Here is a 19,508-nt window from a genome sequence, read left to right on the forward strand (position 1 = left end):
CGCATGCGTGGCTTGACCAGTACTAAAAATAGCCTGTTGCTGGGCAGACAAGAGTGGTCAGTGGAACGGACAACGGACTAAAGGGCACGCCGGCCACGAGGCCGCTCATGGTCTAAGATGGCCGCCACAACATTCAAAATGGCGTTTATCGTATATAGCCAAGTTAAGGAGGACAACGTGTAGGTTCAGCTAATCGCTAATGCGGCCGGGCCAATTACGACAGACGACCCTTTTAGCGTTCAGCTGAATCTGTATTTCGTGATGCAACAAATGAAATGCCATTCGGGCTATCAAACGTGAGAGTAATGTTACATTCGCTTTTTCCCACTGCAATCGAGCCCTTATTTCTGATACATAAATCGGCTTTTGTAGCAATGACATTTATGACATGAGCACTAGATACATTAACGTTCCGCTGATTGCTGTATACACGTGGGGCAGATACATTGTCAGGCCTATACTCCTCCCATTCGAAACGAGTGCCCTCAGCCCGGGGAAACCCATCCTTGTCATGGGAACATACTCTATTCAAACGGAAAAGCACCCCCCCTTTAGTTGGCCATCTCAGAGTAAAAAGGAGGGTGTACCAGGCGTTGCATGACCCATTATGTGAAAACGGGAGTGGAATAAGTGGGGTGCCCCCTCTCTTCTGGTGCCCAGGCAACATCCCACACACCCAGCAATTTGAGGTATTGGTCATATTATGTGTGTGGTGAAGGATCTGAATGAAGCTGTTATTTAAGTACGTTTGGCGATGGCGCTCTTCATGGAAAGGCAGTGTAAAATGAAAATGTTCAGACGGTGCCGGGGTAGTCGGCAGCAAATGTTCACGTACAGGCACCACAAGTTCGACTACCCAGGCTATAACAGCTATCACCACAATAGTCAAAACAAAGAGAAAGGCACCCAATATTTTCTTATCACGAGATGCCGTTGATGCCATAGTTCAAGAATGTTCGTGCAAAGTCTCAGATGGCACAAATTGTTCACAAATTATTCACAAAGTCTCAGATACACGTACGTGTATACCTAAAAAAGAAAAAATGCGGTGCTGAACTCCGAGGTAGCCGTTGTTTTCTTCTCCGGGCCAAGACGGGTGTCGCTACTCTGGCAGAACTGATCCCCCCCCTTGGAATTCCCGGTTTCCGTTTCACAAACCTGGAGCGGTAACCAACCAGTCATTAAAAAAAAGGAGCAAAAAAAATCTTCTTATCGTGGACGCAAGTCGTAGCGCTCTCTTCCGGTGGCAGATTGGTCCGGGAAGGCTCCCTCCACTTCGGCCAATGTCACAGCTGGGCTCTTCTCTTTCTCCAAGATCTCCTTATAATCAGTCAACACAGCAGGAGTCACCAGATCCGGAGAGACACGGCGACAATGTGTCGAATGCACCCACCGCTTCCTGTTTGTCACTCGTACTGAGGTACGGGTCGCAAGGAGGACCTGCTCGGGGCCCTTCCACCTGGGCTCTAGACTGCTTGCTCTCTCAAACGAGCGGACCATTACATGGTCACCAGGACGAAGATCATGGCCCTCTCCAGTAGAGTTGTCAGGGAGCGCTTCTCGAACCTGTTGATGAATAGAGAGCAAATCATTTGTTAATCGTGCCAAATAATCATTCATCATAACACAAGGCACATCATGTATTAATCGCGGCTTGGGCACCCCCCAGATATTCATAGGGCGGCCAAACACGACCTCATAGGGCGTAAGGCCAGTTCGTGAGTGGGGTACTGATCTAAGAGATAGTAGCGCTAGCGGCAAAGCATCTGGCCACTTCAACGATGTAGACGCCACAATTTTGGCCAGCTTAAGCTTCAACGTGGCATTATACCGCTCGACCAAACCTGCTGACTGAGGGTGGAATACAGCGTGGAACTTCTGCTGAATCCCTAACCCCTTCAGTACGTATTCCACAATCTTTCCAACAAAATGGGGCCCATTATCGCTCCACAAAAATTTGCAAACTCCAAAGCGAGGAAAGAATTCCTTAAGCAACACCTTAGCTGTTGTCAAAGCCGTATTGTCTTTCGTGGGGTAGGCCTCAACCCATTTGCTAAAAGCACATACCACCACTAGGACGTACTTCAGGTTATTGCAGCGCTCGAGTTGGATGTAATCCATTTGAAGCACCTCAAACGGTGCAGAAGGTGGAACGAACCCTCCTTTCGGAGTATGAGTCCCCTTTCCAGGATTGTGTTGCAAACATACCAGGCAGGTCTGCACTACTCTCTTTGCAGTATTAGCAATCTCGGGATGTTCCCAAACTCGTGTTAAAAGCCGAGTGATTGCAAGAGCTCCGACATGAGCCAGTCCATGTGTCATCTGGACCATCGCCTGTAAGTAAGCCGCAGGCAATTTCCACTTCTCCATGTCTTTGCTTCTCCAACAACCCTCGTCATCTAGTACCCCATCTGCTGCCCAAGCCGCAAGTTCAGATTCTGTGGCTGATTTTTGAATATCCCGTATTTCTGCTCTAGCATCACTCCATCGCTCAGCCTGTGATTGTACCACGTACATGGGGGAGCTAGTTCGGGACATAGCCGTTTGCCTTGCTATGCTGTCTGCAAAGGCATTTCCTTGACCCACTTTATCCGTAATCTTTTTATGGGCACTGCACTTCACTATCGCTACTTTCTTAGGGCAAAGCAACGCATTTAGGAGATCACGCACTAGCTCTCCGTGCATAATGTGCTCTCCGTGTGATGTCAGAAACCCGCGTTCCCTCCAAAGCAGCCCGAAGTCATGGGCCACTCCAAAGGCATACCGGCTGTCCGTGTATATGTTCACACATAATCCGGCACTCAATTCGCAGGCTCTTGTTAAAGCTATCAGCTCTGCTGCCTGAGCCGATTTTTGTGGTATCCTAGCTGTTTCTTCCACTGTCTTAAGCGTCGTGATCGCATATGCTGCGGAAGTCGTACCATCTGGCAGCCTTAAACACGACCCATCCACATCTGGAAGTGGCACATCCTGTAAATCGACACAACCCTTTGTCTGTTCCTCGGTCAGGAAAACACAGTCATGATGTTTTTCTTCCTGACCCTCCTCGGCCGGATAGGGCAATAAAGTGGCGGGGTTCAAAGTAGCGCATCTTTTCAGTGTAATATGTGGCGCTAAGAGTGTTAGCTCATATCCTGTTAGCCGTGCACTCGTAAGGTATTGAGTCTTTGTTTGGTTTAACAGGGCATCTACTGCGTGAGGGACTAACACCAACAATTTGTGTGATAACACTATGCCCTCACTCTGCCGTATGGCTACTGCTGTTGCTGCTACCGCTCGAAAACACCCAGGCAACCCTCGTGCTACAGGATCCAAAATGGCAGAGAAGTATGCACATGGTCTCTGCTTATCCCCGTGTAATTGCACTAACACTGACAACGCGCACCCATCATTCTCGTGCACGTACAATGTGAAAAGTTTCGTGTAGTCTGGTGTACCTAACACGGGTGCGGAACAAAGGGCCTGCCTCAACTGCTCAAAAGCTTTCTGACATTCATCTGTCCACTCAAGAGGCATCGGTGTAGCTTTGGACAGTAATGCTAGCAAGGGTTTTATGATATGTGAAAAACCCATGATCCATTGTCTACAAAAGGACGTTAACCCTATGAAGGCACGCACATCTCTCTGCGTGCGGGGGACTGGTGTGTCTAAAATTGCTTCAATTCGATCAGATGTTAATGCACGCCCCTCCTTAGACAACAGATGACCGAGGTAGGTCACCTGGGGTCTGCAATATTGGAGCTTTTTCTTGGAAACCTTGTGATTGTGCTGTGCCAAAAAGAAAAGCAACGCAAGCGTACTCTGTTCACATTGCGGATAGGAGTCAGCGGCAAGCAGAAGGTCATCCACGTACTGGATGAGCGCAACGCCAGACTGCAATTTAAAGGAATCTAGTTGCCGTTTCAAAGCCTGGCTGTAGATGCTAGGGCTTTCAGTATATCCTTGGGGAACACGACAAAATCTATACTATTTATTATTGAGTGTAAAACCAAACAGGTATCTGCTATCAGGGTGAACAGGGATGGAAAAGAACGCATTCTTTAAGTCAATAACGCTAAAGGTGGTGGCCGTCGGTGGAACCAGGGTAAGCAAGGTCGTGATATCAGACACCACCGGGTATTGGGGAATGACAATTTTGTTTATCTCACGCAAATCAATAATAAATCGATAGATCTTGCCATCTGAGTCTCTCTTAAGAATCGGTAGAATAGGGCTGTTACAAACATTATAAGGGACCTCCTCCACCACCCCTGCAGAAATCAAATCCTGAACAATATGTGTCAATGCAATTTCACCTTCTCTCGAAATCTTATACTGTGGCACTCGTGGTAGAGGGGCCCCCTCCTTAACAGTAATGTGTATTGGTGGAATACGCATCTCTCCCACATCCGTATCTGAGGTCGCCCACAACGTGTGCGGTAGAGAGGCCAAAGCAGGGATGTCTAAAATGGCATAAAATCTGTCAGGGTCAGGGTAATTGTCATTCAGAATAACCCGCACTCCCTCTGGAGCGCAACGTATTGTCGCTCGAAAATATTTAAGCAAATCAATGCCCAGGATATTGTCTGGGGTATGGGGAGATAACAAAAATTGGCCAAAACTAAAGTATTTGTCAATGCATAGTGCAAGGGGCTTGGACAATGGGCTGGGGGAGGGTGTGCCATCAAACCCTACACACGTAATCATTTCGCCAGACAGGGGAGCCCTCGGAACCAAGTTTTTCGACAGAGCGCTACGAGTAGCCCCTGTGTCGACTAGAAATTGATCAGTAGAACCCAAAATACCCGCTGTTACATATGGACCTTGCTGATCTACCGGCACTTCAACTGATTCCTTACCCCATCCTACGCAATCCTATGCATGCACATAATCCTGGTGTTCCACATTCTCTCCTTCCGAAATCTGATATTGATTCCGTCTATCAAACGTATTTCGTTCGTCCTGGCCACGGCCCCTCTCCTCAACCTGTCTACGATCACCTCCGCCACCTCTCGTTCCCGTATAACCTCCTCTTGACCTTCCACTTCCTCGACCACGCTGACTACGCTGTTCACGAAGTACCGGACAATCTTCGGCCCAATGCCCGAACTCCTTACAATAAGCACACTGATCCTCCGCAATGTCCGTACGACCATACGATGCGTTTCCTCCACCTCGTCTACCTCTATCATTCCCTCTACCCTGTGTTCCCCGAACCTGCGCCAACATCACCTTCGTTTTCAATTCCTTCGCCTTTTTCTCTACACTTTCTTTAGCCTCCACTTCCTGCCGCTCATAATACTGAGCCATAGTTAACAAGGACGCAGGGGTCGCCGTGGCCCAGGAACTCTCACTCGACTTCAATCGCTTTGCAATCTCTGGTAGGAGATTAGCTACATACTTATCTACAAACAAATGCCGACCCGTATCGCCAGTTAAAGATTGACCACTGTAATCATGAAACGCCTCCTCGAAGCGTGTAAAGAAATCTGAGACCGTTTCATCGGGTTTCTGCTTGCACGACGTTAACATGGTCCAATCAATCCTTTTGGAGGGAACGAGCGTTTTTAATTTATTCAAGATAGCTGCCGGAAGGTCTAGAATTAACTGACAAGGCTTACATGCTGGTTCTCTATCCAAATCTGCAGCATTTATTTCTTTCCATGTCCCCCCCAATATGCACAATCAGTTACTTCGTTGGTACCATCTTTATTCAAATAGATCCAAATGAACAGAAAACAGACATCAGCCAACGTGCTTCGTTCAAGGAAATGAACTTCGTCAGGGCAATAGGTGAATATCGAAAGCATTCACAAGTGGTCAACAATAAGGTCCACTCAACCTCAATCTGTAGTCATCTTCTCGAAATTTTTTCACTTCGAGAAGTGCCGATACACTCAGACCGCCAGGCTAAGTCTTCACGCTGTCGGCCCTTATCATGGAGGCCCAAGCTACATTTTCATCGATGACTACGGATCTATTTGAATAAAGATGGTACCAACGAAGGAACTGATCGTGCTTCATTATTGAATGCCACTATACCCTGGTAGTGCACCGCTCCATTGCTTTACTAGTTTTGGTTTCTGAGCAGGCGGGTTGCATCCCTCAACGGCGGTTGTAGGAGCAGGTTGTGCACACCATCTAACCGAATGATATTTGATTATACCTTGGGTGACTACACTGAGGCTTGTGTGGCACTTGGAGTCCGCCGTTGGATCTTTGTTTCTACTGTAGGAATTAATAAAAACATGTTTTTAATATTTAAAGCATACATATATATTTTTAGTGATAAACATTATGTATAGTTATTACTTTTTGTAAAACATATATGAATAAAACGTAATAAAAAATAAATTACAGATTATTTTTGCAAAGAATATAAAAGATATTTAAATTAATTAAATATATTACTTTTAACCAAGTATACTAAAAATTCAATTCAAATAAAAATGGTAGCATGGGTGGGTAATGACAGTTTATTACATTTTGCAATACTTTCCCATAGAAGGACTCCACCGCTGTGTCAGAGATATCCACGAACAGGTGAAAACTTACTAGTAGTAACTTTACACTCAGAGGACCCTTTTAAAAAAAATAAATGTATGAAGCATTTCCAGAAAAAATACATATACATGAAATAACAATCAATGATAAACCCAGTTAATACATTACAATAGATTAATTAATTAAAAGGCAGTTGATATAAAAGAAGAGCAGTCATAAAAAAATATATATATATATTGCATTTCATCAAATATTAAAATGATTTGATCCCTTAAGTGAACAGTTAATCCCTCCTGCATGGCATTTTATAGATATCTACATGCCAGTCAGTTTATTAGAGCCTATCCCTGTTGAAGCTAAGGGACTCCTCTGTTAAATCCATTCCTATGCCCCCCTTACATCTCTACTCCAACCGGTGATGTATGCCCAAACCTTCTCCCCTCGGATTTTAGCCTGTCTGCCCCTGCTAGCATAGATAGCGCTCTCTTGATTACAGATTCCGAGAAGCCTGGCAAGCCACATGTGGAAGGTTGGTGGTTCAGCACCTTTCCATCTAGTTGCTAATAATATCCTACATACCACAGTCCCCAAAAAGAGACAGTATTCCTCCTCTACGCTAAGTCCCATTGAGCCATCATAACCAAGAATCAACCGAGATGGGGAAAGTTCTAATCTATGGCCAAATATTTCCTCCCAATACCTTGATAAGCATTCTTTTAACAAAGTTAGTTTGTCGCAGTCATAGAGCCTATGAATCAGGGTGGCTGGTCCTAACCCACATATAGGGCACTTATCATCTGTCCTTTTCCCCCATGTGTAAAATTTAGCTGGTGTAAAGTATAGTTTAAAAATAGTTTTGTACAAATGTGCTTTTAAGTTCGAGGATAAAAGTATTTAAACTGTTAAAGAGAGGCTCATATAAATGTCCACATCAGGATTTCCCAGCTTTTATGCCCAAGAAGATTCCGTTTTTTCTAAATCGTCTGGTCTCTTGTACAGAAGTAAGCCATAAAAGTTCCTAATTTTAGTGGACTTCCTGGATATAATATCTAATAGTGGAATCGTATTGAGCCTAATCTTAGGGGTGATTAAAACAAGGATGTTTTTAATTTGAACAAATTTAAAATAGTGGCTATTCGGTATATCAAAAGCCCTCTGTAGTAAGGAGAATTGAAAATCTTGCTCTCCACATCAAAAGTCCCCAATTGTTCTTACCCCAGACCTTTCCTATTTCTTCCCCATATCATCATTAACCTGGGACGGTAATAATGATGAGCACCACAGGGGGGTATATCTATTGACTTTCGGGATTGCCATAAATTTGGTGACCTGTTTCCATACATTCCATACACTGCGGATCACTTTAAACTTTACTTTCTTATAGTAGCTTGGCTCCAGTTGTCTCAATTAAAGCCCTGAAGCTTTCTTCCCAATAAAAAGTTCGTAGATAGTGGGTGTTTTTAGACCATGCTCTGATCCAGTGCCGTTATCTACGATAAACAGAGTAGCCATTTGATGGAGAAGAGCCACCCAATAATACAGGGAGATACTAGGGATTGCTAGGCCACCTCTGTCTTGTGGTAATGCTAAGTATTTCATTGCTCTCCTAACCTTCCCATCTTGCAATGTAAACTTGGAAAACATTGATTCCAATGTTTTCTATATAATATCTTCTTCAGCCAATGGGATAGCCCGGAACAAATACAATAATTTTGGTAGCATGGTCATTTGAAAAAAGTTGTTCCTCCCAATGATGGACAAGTGTAAACCATAGACTCTCCTTAGATCGTTCCCTATGGTTTTTAACAAAGGTTAACAATTACATTTATTAATTTTGTCTATTTTAGCGCTGCTACAAACCCCTAGATAGACCGCTGTGTTTGCTTAACTTGAATCATTGAAATCAATATTATCTGTACATAGCACAATAGTTTTACCCTTATTAAAAGCATATCCAAAGAAAAGCCCATAGTTCTCAGCAATTTTATTAATTTCTATAATTGCCTCAGCTGGATTGGGAGTTAGTACCGCAACATCATCGGCATAAGCCAGTACTTTGGTCTCATAACCACCTGTAACTATTGGCTTAATATTCCGGCTCTGTAGGAGTTTGACCACCAACGAGTTGATATATAAAGCAAATAAAATCGGGGAGCAAGGGCATCCCTGCCTTGTCCCCCTTGATATATTAATATTATTAGACTCCTTTCCTATAAGTTGCAGTCAGGCCCTTGGTTGACAGTACATGGCTTTAATTGCTCTTATAAATTGGGGCCCAAAACCATTTAGCTCCAATACCCCCCATAAAAACGCCCAGGACACCCGATCAAAAGCTTTCTCAGCATCAAGAAGGATCATGGCCATCTGGCCTCCCGTCCCAGACATGATATCAAAAAGGGAGATAACTCTGCGGGAATGGTCAGTTGTTCCTTTGCCTGGGATAAAGCAATGTTGCCAGGGGGAGACCAGATGTTCTATGACCCTTCCAAGCCAGTTGGTCAAGATTTTAGAATATAACTTAGAGTCTGAATTGATCAAGGAGATCGGTCGTTATGAGGATGGATTGTCAACCGGCTTGCCTTTTTTAGGAAATACTATTATATCGGTCTCTTTCCAAGACTCAGGGGGGGTTCCACTATATTGCACTCTCTTAAACAAGTCCAGAAGAATTGGTCTTATCGCTGTTCCTAAGATTTTATAAATCTCTAACGGAATTTTGTCGGGTCCTGAGTCTTTCCCCAAGGCCATTCCTAGCAGAGCCACATGAACTTCCTCTTGAGTGATTTCTTCTTCTAGCTCATCTCTTACTAACCTATTTAAGCCCTCTCCGAGTTCGGTGTCGACAGTCAGTTCTGCTAGGGCTTGCATAACTTCTTCTTTATCTTTCTTAATATCATGTTGATACAAGATTTGATAATACTGTTGAAACCCTTTAATGATGTCTCCTGGATCTGCATGTACTTGTCCATCTATTTTATTAGAGGGTATTACGTTAAAAGAAATCTTCTGCCGGGTATGAAGCGCCAACCTCTTACATACCAGATCACCATGATTGATGTGTCTGCTGATCTCTACGTTAGCCAGCTATTTAATTCCGCTTTTAAAGCAATTATTCGTTATTGAATATGGACACCATCTTGTCCCTGTATTATTGTCAAGACATGTTCCTCTTCAGCTCTGGCCTACTCCAGTGATATTTTTTGATTCTTGTTTTCCCGCTCCTTCTTAGATTTGGCCACAAAACGTACAGTTTACCCTCTTAGAGTGGCCTTAAAAGAATTCCATAGGGCACGTTGCCTGCACTAAAGCGCTTCATATCAAAATATTCTTGTGTCCAATCCTTAATAAATTCTATATACTCGTTATTCGCTAGTAGTTTTCTATTGAACGTCCATTTACTCTGTGGTCTCTTAAAGTTAGTTAATTCAATTTCTAAAATCAGAGGATTGTGGTCAGATATTACTTTGGGGAGTTTCTTAAACTCAGCTTGTATTAGTAGATCTCTTGTTCCAAAAAAATAATGAGTCCAGACTTATTTGTTATATGGGTAAGAGAAGTATGTATAACCGGGATTAGTCAGGTTTATTAAATCCCAGATATCCACCAGACCGTGGCTATTCTTAAGGCAGTGTAGGGCCCTGTAAACTCTAGGCTTTCGGCCAGAATATCCGCCTTGTCTCTGCTTCCCAGTACCTATGTCTAAAGAGATGTTTAACTCTCCGAATAAAATTAGGGAGCTTGGCCATGAAGCAAGCTCTGTTTCTAGGTCTTCGAATATTTGAGGGTCATTTTGGTTAGACCTGTAAACCAAGCATATCGTAACTCCTGCTGTGAGGTCTACTATGGCCCACCTCCCCAGGGCATCCACTACCTTGCGTTTGGCTAATCCTAATGATGTTTTGGCTAGAATGGCCACCCACGAATATTAGAGGTCTGGGTTGTGCTGGCTAGAGTATTATACCCGCCGACCCTTAGTAATTCTCTTTTCTCCCAGGGAATGTGTGTCTCCTGTAAGCAAACTACATCCACAGAGTTTAATCTGATAATTTCAGCACATCGAATCCTCTTTGCCCTGTCTTTCCACCCTGCCACATTCCATGAACATATAGTGAACTATATGTTCATGGAATGTGGCAGAAGAAGAGTTCCTTCTATTAATAATCTGTTGCCCTGGTGCACCTTCTCATTATGACTCCTCTTTCACCTTCCATTAATATCTTTTGACTGTTTCTTCATTTCATAACTAATTCCGGAAGCGCTCTTTTTATTTAGCTTTTTACCCACCGCAATTCCCTTACCCACTACTCCCTCTTTGTCGCTCCCCCGGCCCCTCCCTCCACCCACCTCCCCAGCACCCCTATCCCCCACATGAGGCATACAGACTCAATCTTGAGTCTGTCCTTGATGAATGTGCAACACAGAGCCTAAGCCCTAATACTGGGATTTTCCACTAGTACTAGATAGATGCTGCTCATAGACGCCCAACACACGCAGTTTATTTTTTAAACATGCATTTTATTTCATAGTTTGAAAATGTTTTAATTCCAATTCAATTATATAAAATATATCAAAAACAATATAAAAAAACCCTAGAGCATAGTGCTACCTTTGTCCCTCCTTATTTGGTTTAATTGCCTCTTGTGATGGTTATAAGCTGTGGCTTTCTTATCACTCTACAGCTGTCTAAGTCTAAATCTAGCCAGACAGACAGTTTAAATATTCTTTAGCCTTTATATCAGATAAAAAGAATTTGGTTTGTCCCCCCAGATCACTGTAAACCGAGCTGGATTATTTAAATAAACTTGCACTTTTTTATCTTGGAATGGCTTAATAAGCTGGCGCATCAGAAGTCCGGGCGAACAAAATATGAGATCTCATTTCTAGTTCTTTTCACTTTTGGTCTTGCTTTCTCAAAAAACGCTTGGCATAATAAGAAATTACCGAAGTACACCAGAATGGCACGGGGGAAAGCCCCTGCCTTTGCTGGGTGTTTCTGAACAAAAGGGACACAGCGGGCACATTGCACTTCCAGAGCTCAATTCCATTCAGTGAGTTCTGGCAAAGAGTCTCGTAGCAAGTCCACCACGTATGCTCGAACATCTCCCCCCTCAACTCCTTCGGGAACACCCAGCACCCGTAGATTATTCCTCCGCTGACGATTCTCAAATTCCTCAAGCTTCCATTTAACGTCGACTAGCTGAGTCTCATGAGAATCCACTTGCGTTTGATTCGAAGCCAAATCGGATTCAGTTGAGATGATTCTCGACTTCAAATCAGTCAGCCTCTCCCCAAATACATTACACGTCTTAGTTAGCTTTCGGACAACCCCTTGCATTTTGTGCATGGCAGCCTGGGCCTTGCGCCCGTCCTGACACATGTCTTCCCGGTGCATTGAAATGGCCTGGAAGATGGTGTCTAATGTTGGAGGGGCTAGCCCGGTATGATCTAGTCTGGGTGGGTCAAGAGGTGTAGGGTTAGTGAGTTGATTTGTAGGGGTACAATGCCAAGCCAGATCTTTCCCCCCTGCCTCTTTTTTTTTAATGATAGTTTTTGATTTACAGCCCACGTCGTCTTCCTGGTCGCTACAACTCTCATCTGTAGTATATCACTTCCTGAATCCTCCTCATTAGCTCCGGGGACAGTGGACGTGCAGTGGAGCTAGGAGAGGTGGTCAGTTTCTGTGTTGCCGGCCGTGCCCAACGCTGCCTACATTGTGCCCCCTACTCTATTTTAAAAAGCTTGGTTCTAACTTTTTAAGTCCCCCCCCACCCTCCTACCTGCTCAGTTGCACAGCTTGCGTATCCTGCACTTTCTTCGTTGGGACTTTGCCCACAGCCCTGGTCCACCGTGGCAGGAGCCGTTTGAGTGGAGGGCGTGGCAAAATTCTCCCTAAGTCAGCTGCTACCATAGGGGCGGGGAAGGGGCGGAATCACTTCCGGAATCCTCCTCATTAGCTCCGGGGACAGTGGACGTGCAGCGGAGAGAGGAGAGGCGGTCAGTTTCTGTGTTGCCGGCCGTGCCCAACGCTGTCTACATTGTGCCCCTTACTTTATTTTAAAAAGCCTGGTTTTAACTTTTTAGGTCCTCCCCTACCCCCCTACCTGCTCAGTTGCACAGCTTGTGTATCCTGCACTTTTTTCGTTGGGACTTTTCCTCCAGCCCCGGTCCACCGAGGCAGGAGCCGTTTGAGTGGAGGACGGGGCCAAATTCTCCCTCAGTCAGCTGCTCCCATAAGGGTGGGGAAGGGGCGGAATCACTGCCGGTATACTCCTCATTAACACATGGGCCAGTGTACGCGCAGCGGACAACCGCCACTGGCGCGCCTAAGGTAAGCCCATCTGCGCCAGTCTGCGTCCGGCCCGCGTCCAGCGCCAGCCATGCTGCCCGTCGGCAGCCAGCTTTTAGACTAGGACTAACGAGGGAACAAATTCTGGCATACCGATTCAAAGGCTGCAATTACCCCATTCGCATCGATCCCTCTATAATGGTTTATAATTGTGGTGGCCAAATCCCTCACTGTAACAAATGCTCTTTTACTTTTAATGCTATCATAAGCAATACATGTAAACCATCAGAAATATCCCTACCTCAGACTTAAAAACAGACTTATAAACAAGCAGAATCGCAACTGCTATACCTATTAAAGCCTGCCTGATAAACTGCAGGTCTAAAAACAAAACTATTGTTCACGCTTTAGTGACATCCCAACTAGACTACGCTAATAGTCTATACTTGGGCCTACCAGACTATCTGTACATCAAACTGCAAACAATACAGAACGCAGCTGCGGGGCTCATAAGAAACATCCACCTCAGACATCATAGCTCACCTCACTTGCGCAGCCTTCATTGGCTGCCAGTAAGGAAGCAAACAGAATTCAAGGCACTCACCATTACCTACAGAGCAATAAATGGCATTGGCCCCCATTACCTAAGGAAATGAATTCAAAAATCCCATCAGACAAGAAATCTTAGATCAAACCACCAAGAACTTCTTTTTACACCTCGTTTTGCCAAAGCCAGAATAGGTGAAGGCTCTTTCTCTGTCAAAGCAGCCATCCTCTGGAATTCCCTACCCCTACAAATCAGGAATGCCCCTTCGGAGCTTTGCTTCCGTAAGGTGCTGAAAACGTGGTTATTCAGTTTACTTTAGCCTCGGACGGGTCCTACTATGCTGACTCTCCCACTCCTCTCCGCGCAGCGCCGGGACACTCCCGTTGGGGGTAGCCGCGTGCTTTACAAGATACTTTATTATTATTATATGACAAGTCATCAGACCATTCACCCCTATTAGATAGAGAAAAAAAGTCTCTAGGTTGTTTATCCAGTTCTGCGTCACCAATGTTGGCTTTAATGGCTTCAGAAGCTGCTTGGGGTTGATTCACATGAAATGTGGCGTTATCAACACCAGACAGTTGTATTTGGGATGATATACGTGCTGAGTCTTTCTCCCCCCAGCACCCCCAATCATATCCACTGGGTCATGAACACTGGTGGGGTTCTCCAGGGTTACATTCTCATTCTGGCAAGCTAGCATCAGACACTCTGATCCATCAGCAAGAGAGAAAGTCATAATCAGAGGAAGAAAACCGGGCATACCTTCATGGTTAGTAGGCCCCCCGTCCTGATCGTATGTCTCAATGTTAGGATCCGCTGTCTCACTTAGCTCTCTTGGTGTAGACCGCTCTACACTATGGGCTGTATTCAGGGCCCCGCTGGCATCCGCGGTACTCGCGGCTTTCACGCTCAGTTTGGAAAAAGCTGTAGTCTGAGTCTTCCTCTCTTGACCCGGATCTGCTTTCCCTGCCGACCCTCTCAGTAGATCAGCCACAGTGGGGCGGGCCGGGCGTCCTTTCTGAGCAGCCCGCCTCTTCTGTGTCTCGGGGTCTATGTGGGTGATCTTAGCATCACTGGAGCCGCCGCTTTCTCCTTTCCTGTACCTCCCGACTCAAGCGTCCCCCACAGCACCTGTCTGGCTGTTCTTGCCTTTGCAGCCGCCTTCGTTCCCATCTCAGCCGATACCTCTGTTTCCGCACACTCGTTTTTCTCTTTGATCTCGGCCGACAGGTAAGATTTCCTGTGGTGAGTTTCGTTAGCTGTGGATTTCGATAGTATTTTGGCTAAATGCCGTAGTACAGCTAGCCCGATAGCAGTTCCCAGTAGGTGGAGATAGCTCCTGGCAGGTTTGAGCTCAGCGCCACAACACTCTGTATTCATCACTCCGGGCTTTTCATAGCAGCATCATAAGTTCTTTCTGGCACTCTCAACTCCGTGCACACTGCGATCTCAAGCGACCGCCATCTTGCCTCCTCTAGTCACAAGGGTAAATTTACAAGTCTAGATTTTCTTATGTGTACACTTTGTAGTAACTTTACTATTTATGGCTATTCACAAATTCATATTGTAAAGTAACTTTAAGTTGTCGATTTATATATCTCAGTACTCTGATAAAGGGTTGAAGCCATATTTATGAATGTGAATTCAATTCTATTAACTTTTCACACTTTGCCAGAGGTCTCCACCAATGAGGTAAGGTATAGGGAAAATAAATAAATACATTTCTTAAACTTTAAAAAAGAGTAAAAGTAATTTAATTTAAAACTTGAATGATTTTATATAGTTTATTAAACCTGTAACAAAAACCGTTACACCACTATTATTTTAAAAGTGTGATAAAATATTAGTTAATTTCAATATATTTAATTAATGTATATTTAATTACAGATTTTTTTAAAAAATCCAACCAACCTTAAAGCTTGTATTTGTAGCTATTATCTATTTAATATTACTAAAAGTTTTTTTTATCGAAGTCCTTTTAATTACTTTATTTTTTCATAAACTAATATTTACATTTATTTTTAAATTTTTTAACATTTATAATTAAATAGTATTTTTTAATTATACATAATGTTTTTTGCATTAACATTTATAGAAACATATCTTTTAAAAGTCGAAATAAGTTAATTTATTTTAACATTATTTCCAATCAGGTTTTATTTAAGCCCTGTCCTCCATTATTTTCGATGGAAGGGTATTGAAGTTCCAGTGGTTGACCATGTGTGGTGCTGGACTTACTCTATGTCTGAGCTGGAGTATATTTATGACTATTTGGGGACCTTTTTGGCTTCAGTATGGATGCTTTTTTACGGTCCAGGGAGGACCTGGCCTGGCAGTTCAGACTATACTGTTCCTATAGGGAGTAGGGTCAAGACGACTGATTTGCATATGGCTGGGTCCAAACTGGGGTCGCATGGTGAGCAAAAAAACAATGGATTTAACCCAGAGCAGTGACTGGGGGTGAATGTTTGACAATGTTCAGCATTCCGTCCATCATCTTTTTGTGCTGCTACAAAGCACTATGAGCTTGGTATGGCAATATTTTAAAACTCAGCACTGGTTGCCTATTAAGAAGAGAATATTGTTCAAAATTGTATTTATGTACCACACGCCTATTATAAGCAGGGCACTGAAATTCTATCTGAGGAATTTGAGATCTATCTCCAGTGCAGGCCTTTAACGATCTGTGAAAGCTTTCTTCTTCACTGTTTCTTGAGTAAGTTTTGCTCAAAACGAGGGTAGGGCACCGCACTTTAGGGCCCAATAAAGAAAAAAAGGGCGGAATGCTCTCCCCCTACAACTAGGGGCTGAAGCTCATCATCTAAGGTTTCATAAAGGCCTGAAAACATTGTTGTTTAAGTAAACAGGTTGTGTGTTTCAGTCCTATAGCCACAGGAAACCTTGAAAGAGTAACAGTCGCCCTTTATAAAGGTATCTCTTCACCATCATCATCTATTTCCGTGGTACTCATAGTACAGCCTGTGGGCCGCCAGCGACCCGGCAGACTTCCTTGTCGGCCAGCAGACCTTGCAGGCAATGGAATGGTGTTTTTAAAAAAGAGTGTCAGCAAATACTAATGAGGGCCGCTAAAGCATGCTCCAGTGGCTCTTTTCTGTTTTTACAGTATCTCTGTGACTTCACTCATGAAACTGGTGAGAAGAAGGGCCCTTTAAAAGTGGGCAGTTGGCTTTCACAGATGACTTTTAGGGGACTTTTTGAAAGCTTCCTGCTTCCTTTGTTGCCGATGATGTCCCATGCCCAGCCCTGATGCTCTCTGCAGCCTGCTCTCTCTGACACCTTTGGAGACTGCAGCAGGGAGCTTCCCTGGATCGGGCAAGCCTGCTTCCCTCCTCACTGCCTGCAGAACTGCTTGGTGCTCTTGTCACGCTGTCTGCAACTCTCCTCTGCACTCTCCAACGCCATTAGGACTTCAACAGGGGCCTCCCTGGATCGGGCCAGTCAGTCTGCTTCCCTCCTCGCTGTCCCCAGAACCGCTTGGTGGTCCATTCAAGGTAGGTTCGCAGGGTGCATTCTGCTTGTTTTTCCTTCTTTTTTTCAGTGCTTTCTTCTTCCTTCCTTCCCATTTTCTGGGTGCTTTCTTTGCTTGTCCTTCCCTTTTCACTGCTTTTGCCTTCCTTCTTTCCTGTTTTCTGAGTTATTTCTCTTTGCTTTTCCCTCTCTTTTCACTGCTTTCTCCTGCCTTTCTTCCCATTTTCTCAGTGCTTTCTTTGCTTTACCCTCCCTTTTCTTGGCTTGCTCCTTCCATCCTTCCAGTTTTCTGTGCTTTCTCTTTGCTTTTCCTTCCCTTTTCACTGCTTTCTCCGTCCTTCTTTTCTGTTATCAGAGTGCTTTCTCTTTGTTTTGCCCTCCCTTTTCACTTCTTTCTCCTTCCTTTCCATTTTCTGAGTGCTTTCTTTGCTTTTCCCTCCCTCTTCACTGCTTACTACTTCCTTCCTTCTCATTTTTTGAGTGCTTTCTTTGCATTTCCCTCCCTTTTTACTGTTTTTTACTTCCTTCCTTTCCGTTTTCTTAGTGCATTTCACTATCTTAGGAAAAGCGCCACATTTGTCATTGCAGTTTAGTCAAGTTGCTGTACAATTTTCTCATTGTAATATTTTCGATAGCCCATTAAACCTACAATTCACAGCAAAACGGTTTTGCGACTCAATCCAGGTTTGAGCTTATGCATGCCATTTATTTCAAATCATATTTCAGTGACACATTTTCTGCATAAACCACTGGCTTTAGGAAAACCTCCAGTTTTTTTTTTTTTTGCATTGCGCCCAGGTAGATGTGAACATTACTGGTACACAGGCTTCCATAAGTTATGTCATACGTTCCCATTTGTATATCATATTGCTGCATTCTTGTATAGTTGCATAGCATACTTAGCAGATTGTATTTCCCTTTTCTGCACACACCAGTAATTTTTCATTGAGCGGTGTCATGACTGTGTCAGGTCTGTATCTCTAGTTGTCTACAGTGTTGTGATTTGTCTGTAAAATGTATATTAGATTGGTGGGTAAACCATCTTGCATTCTTCATTTTTTTTTTACATCGCATGGGATAATTGTCCAGAATAATTCACATATGATCTCTATAACAGCTTTCCACACAAGGGTTGCACAAACAGCAAGTTTCCCTTTAGAAATAGTTTTTCATTTCTTTTTTTTGCTTCTCCTCTCCTTAATGATCATTTCCCATCTTTATGGTTTCAGATCTCTTTCAGCCTCAATATGCTGTCATGTCAAAGCTTACAACTTCCCACCTCTCGAATCCAAAACTATGTGCCCATCCCAACTCTTAAATGCTTATATAATATGTAACCCCTGCTATATATAGCATTACTTATTTTTGAAATGTAAAAATAAGTAAAACAATGGTTTATAGTAGTTTTCCAGAGATCTTTACAAAATAATTAAATGTAGTGCTACATCACCCCACCAACGTTAGGAATATTATTTTTGAGCCTCCTTTATCAGTATCATGTTTAATGCCTAGCTAGAGAAATAATTATTATTCTTTCTTTGAGCTGGTGAAAACTTACTGATAATGCAAAGTACACAACCCCTGAAGCACCAGCTTTTCTCTTGTCTTTGTATGTTGTGTGCTGCCGCTATTCATTGCAGCCTTTCAATGTCGGTGTTGCTACCAACTTCTAGGACTATTTCCATGTTCATTACATGCCCCACTTTTTGGGTTTGAAATCTGGATGGATACCCAATGCCAATATGTGTTGTATCAATTAAATGTTTAATTGGAATGTGAATGCCTCACTTTTTACACATTACTTTGGTGATGCTCACAGAGGTCTGTAGCGAAACACTGTGTCGGTTCATCGGTCATGAGAAGGTGTCGGTCCCTCGGACGTGGGCAGTGTCGGTCATTCGGCCGTAAGGCCATCTCAGTCTATCGGTTGTGAGGCGGTGCCGGTCTATTGCTTATGAGGCAGTATCGGTCCATTGGTTTTCAGGCCAAAAATCTGATTCCTGGTTCTTGTTACTTATTGCACAGTAACAAACAAGATGGAGAGCTCTGCAATGGCTAGTTGCCAAGCCTTGCAAATGACCCAGATTGATACAGAGTGAACACAGGGCATTCTAGGCAGCTTGGGAAGAAGAGTACTTGTTTGTTGAATGCCCAAAAGAGAAAGCCACCTGTTTGCTTTTCAAAGAGAAAGTAAATGTTCTTAAGAGGTACGACCTGGCATGGCTCTCCAAAACTCGACACTCCGGATATACTGAGAACTTCCCAATGAACTCAAAACTGCGTGCTGCAAAAGTGGCATCATTAAAAAAATTGCTTCTTTCCCAGCAGAAGATCTTCCTTTGCCAGACGAAGGAATCTGAGGCTGTTACGGAAGCAACATTTAAAATATGCTAATTGCTTGCCAAACATAAGAAACCATTTACAGAGGAAGAGCTGGTTAAAAAATGTTTCCTTTCAGCAGCTAAAGTTTTATTTGAAAACAACATTAGTAAAGTCAGCATTTTAAAGGAAATCGGCACATTACAGCTATCAGATTCCTCATGTGGACGCAGAATAGAGGCAATAGGTGAAAACATTCAGGAGCAGGTGATCAAAGCAGTCAGAAAGTCACCGTTCTTCGGCATTGCCATGGATGAGTCCACAGATATAGGTGTTATAGGCCCCAGTTATTAGTTCGGGTGAGGTATTTGAACCAATCGG

This window comes from Lissotriton vulgaris, chromosome 1_1 (genome assembly GCF_964263255.1).
Source record: "Lissotriton vulgaris chromosome 1_1, aLisVul1.2, whole genome shotgun sequence".
In the NCBI taxonomy this organism is placed as follows: domain Eukaryota; kingdom Metazoa; phylum Chordata; class Amphibia; order Caudata; family Salamandridae; genus Lissotriton; species Lissotriton vulgaris.